Raw genomic sequence first — 4,417 nt, 5'->3', positions numbered from 1 at the left:
TCAGTGGAGTAAGTTTCTTTTTTCTACTGGCTGTACTTATAACCACCTTTTATTGTTTGAGGCAAATCGGTCCACTAAGGTGTAAGCCCTCCCTACCAAAGGCAGCTATGTTTCTAGGGCTCAAACTTAAGACTTCTAGTTAAGCTAGCATAATGCTGAACCATTAAATTCTACCACTTGGTGGTGTAAAATTGAATGACCAGCGGAATAACCTTTTTTTGGTGCTTTTTTTCCAGTTCTTTTTCTTTTTGAGAAAATGGGGATAACTAAAATGGTATAAGGAACCTAAAAGTTAGTATAAAGTATAACTAATACTACTTACAATGTTCACAAGGTTAATCTCTATATCAATATAATACATGAAATTCTAAAACTTTTAAAAAATTTAAGTCACCTAGAATAAAGATGAAATCTATGGAGTGTACTAGACCTACAAGATTGAAATAAAGGATTTTAACTATCACATCAAAATTCTCCAACACATAAGTTCAACAATTCAACAACAAGCTCAAGCTTGACAAGCAAAATGCTACGTATGCATAAATTTAATAAATTTTCAATTACCCACCCTAAACTTTTAGAATAAGTATTGTCCTCAATGCTAAGAACAATGATCAAAGGAGGTAATGGAAATTGAAGCATAATAATATAGAATACTCCCCTGGAATGTTTTGTGAAGATAAACTTCTTGCAATCACTTCAAGTGCGATGGGGAAGAATGATCTTGGATGTCTTCTTCCATGTAATCATCCAATTTTCACTCAATCTATCCAAGCGATCATCGTGGCAATGGAGGATTTCTAAGGTGGTGATGCAACGTGTTAGTGAATGGCAGTTGTTATTGGTCCTGTCGGCTATAAAGAACAAAATGGAAAAGAAGAGTTAGGGTTTTTGTCTTCTCTTGAATAATTAAAATTAAATTTTAACTTTTTATTTAATTTAATTAATTTTTTTTCAATTCAATGGCATGGGCATGCAATTGCCCATGTCGTTTGTTGCCCCAAACCTCATTCTCCATTGCATTTTGCATGACCATGAGCATGACCATGCAGATGGTCATGCACCTTGTTGTCCCTATTCCCGGTTAAGTCTAAATGTGCATGAGCAATTGCATGACCATGCAATTATAAAGTAGAAGTAAGAGGTGCAAAGAAAATAAATAAATAAAAATAAGTTAATGAGAAAAATCTAGGATTTTATCAAATAAAAAAAATTAAAAAAATAAATATAGAAAGAAATTGTACTTATTTGTCTAATACCATCTATATTGTGTTGCCTCCCAATTAGCACTTTGTTTATAGTCCTTATCTCAACTTTGTAGCAAACGACTCAAGCGAGGTTAAGGTGGAACTCGACGTCTTGAAATTCCCTTCCAAATATGCATACCTTTTTTCAATTCTTCTTGTCTGACCCTGTCCTCTTCTTGATCATTCTCTTCATTTGATTTATTTACTTTCTTAACATCAAGGTCTTTTTCTATTTTGGTAAGCTTTTTAGACACATTCATTGATTATATAGTATTAAAGCATTCATCAGTGTCTAAAATGAACTTTTGAGGCATGAAAAATGTTAAAAGTTACTTGTTCGTCCCCAACTTTCAATGTTAACTTACCATCCTGTGCATCGATTAATGTTTTACTTGTTGCAATAAAGAATCTCCCAAGTATGAGTGAAACTTCTCTATCAACTTCCATGTCTAGAACTATTGAATCAACAGGGAATATGAAGTTCTCCACCTTTACTAGTGCATCCTCTACTATTCCCAAGGGGTATCTCACTGATCTATCTACCAGTTGCAATGACATTGTTGTAACCTTCATCTCACTAATTGCTAGCTTTTTAAACATAGAATAAGACATTAAGTTAATACTAGCACCAAGATCACAAATAGCATTTTTAAAATAAGAATTGCTAATATTGCATAGTATAGTAAAACTCCTTGTATCTTTCACTTTATGCGGTAATTTATTCTGAATGATGGCACTACACTCCTCGATAAGCATAACAGTCTCATGATCTTATAAACTCCTCTTATTTGCCAGAATCTCCATAAGAAACTTCATGTACTTTGGCATTTGAATAAGAGCATCTACAAAAAGAATATTAATGTGAAGTTTTTTAAATATATAAAAAAATTTAAGGAAATTCTTATCTTCATTATGCTTTTTTAGGCATTATGGAAATGGAACGGGTGGCACATAGGGCTTGAGCATTACTTTCTTCCTCTCATTTTCTTGCTCCACCTTCTCTTTTTTAATTTTTTCTCTTTGGTTCCTTCATCCATTATTGTATATGCCAACTACTTCTCACTTCTCAAGGTGATTGCCATAACATGTTCCTTCGGATTTGTCTCAGTGTTACTCGGCAAGGTACCTTGAACTCTCCCATTGATCATATTTTCTAACTACCCCATTTGGATTTCTAGGTTCTTGATCGACGTTTGCTGGTTTTTCAACATTAATTATTGATTTTAAATGGCTGTTTAAATTTTTGTTGTAAACTTTGTTGTGTGGTTGCGATCATATCTTCAAGTGAGGGCTTCTTTTCTTGAGGCTGAAATCCTAGGGGAGGCCCGACCACATTCTGCTAATTCCTCCATGAAAGATTTGGATGATTTCTCATCCCAAGATTATATGTATTGGAGTATAGATTGTATGGTGGCCTCCCCTGCCTAGCTATGAAACTTACTTGCTCCACCTCATGTCTTTAAAAATGACCTTCAAATAAACCCTGCACATGAGAATTAACAACATTAACACTCTTTTGATCAATTTTCTTAAATAAACAATCAATTTTTGCATTAAGAGTAGTTAAAGAATCAATCTCATATATTCCAACATTTTTCTTGGGTTGAAATCTTTCAAATGGTCATTGATAGTCGTTCATGGTCACCTCTTCCAATAGCTCATAAGCATCATCCGTAGACTTCCCCATTAAAGCATCTCCAGCAGCTGCATCGATTGTGATCTTGGTTTTTTGGCTCAATCTGTTGTAAAAAGTTTTGACTAATAACCAATTAGGCAACCCACATTGAGGACATCTTCTAATCAACTCCTTGAATAACTCTCATCCCTTATACAATGTCTCTCCATCTATTTGATAGAAACTTGTGATATCATTTCTCATCTTTGTTGTCTTGACTAGTGAGAAAAATCTAGCCAATTTTAGAGCTAGGTCTTCCCATGTAGTCATTGTACCTGTAGGAAGAGAATGCAACCAATTCTTAGCTTTATCTCTTAAAGAAAAAAGAAAAATTCTAAGTCAAATTACATAATTAGAAACACCATTTTGTTTAAAAGTATCACAAAGTTCTAAAAAAATTAAAGAGATGAACATTAGGATCATCATTTGGTAAACCCCAAAACTAAATTGAGGTTTGGATCATCTGAATGATGGCAGGTTTAATGTCGAAGTTGTTAGTATTGACACTTGATTAAACTATGTTGGATGAAACTCCTAAAAATGAAGAAGTAGCAAAGTCCTTGAGTGCTCTTTTGTTATTCTTATTCAAAACATACTCTGTTCGTCTAATTTCTTTATGTTCAGCCATTTCAAATCTTGTTTGTCTTTCTGTTGCTAAGCATTCCCTTCTCTCTCGATTCAGTTTTTTACAAGTCTTTTTAATCTTTGGATTTATTAGAAGCCATTTTGCATTGTTTGATCGACTCATATACATACTGAAAACAGAAAAAGAAACAGTATAATCTGCTCATAACAAAATAATAATAAAATAAAATAAAATAAACAAAATAAAACTAAAAAATTAAAAACATGCTTAAATTAAGAATAATAAATTAAAATAAAAATAAATTAAAAAAATGAAAACTCAAAATGCAAGTAAACTAAAAACAAAATAATAATAATAATAAATATCTATATATAAATAAATAAATAAAACAAAAAACTTAAACTTAAATTAAAAATAAATAAATAATAAAATCTAGATTAATAATAAAACCATTAGTATTAACATTGATACTAATAATCCCCGACAACGACATCAAAAACTTGATAGGCGAATTTGCAAGTGCACAAAATCGTTCAAATAATAAAGTGACGAATAGAGTATCGTCCCCCAAGGATTGCATACTAAGTACCAAAATTGTAGAAATTATATTATTATCTAGAAATTAAAATTAAATTTATGCAAGAAAAAAATTTAAAATAATTTAATGAAAGTAGAATAATTAAATTAAGGAAAACTTATCAACAGAAACGCGCTAGAGTAATTGATTTCACCTAAATCTTGGGTATATTCGTTTTTTGATTTTTGATCAATTTAATCGAGTCTGCAATGGTCAAACTATCCTAATGTACTTTCGATTTCCTTTCCAGTATTCGCTAGATCTATCAATTAATAACGACTAATCTTTTATAACAATTATTAATTTGATTCAATTCAATTTGTGGTAATTCG

General features: G+C 31.6%; 1 non-coding gene across 1 annotated transcript; it reads left to right on the top strand.

Annotated features, from left to right (window-relative positions):
- Window positions 1-3,022: 3,022 nt before the first annotated feature.
- On the top strand, window positions 3,023-3,129 carry LOC148240213 (small nucleolar RNA R71). Its single transcript, XR_015816630.1, has one exon. It is a non-coding gene; the product is annotated as a small nucleolar RNA R71 (small nucleolar RNA).
- Window positions 3,130-4,417: the final 1,288 nt, after the last annotated feature.

The sequence above is a fragment of the Carica papaya genome, chromosome 9 (assembly GCF_054855325.1).
Source record: "Carica papaya isolate Zhongbai chromosome 9, ASM5485532v1, whole genome shotgun sequence".
NCBI classification, from domain to species: Eukaryota; Viridiplantae; Streptophyta; class Magnoliopsida; order Brassicales; family Caricaceae; genus Carica; species Carica papaya.
Note: the sequence above shows the minus strand (reverse complement) of the source record. Positions and strands in the feature narration are given on the sequence as shown.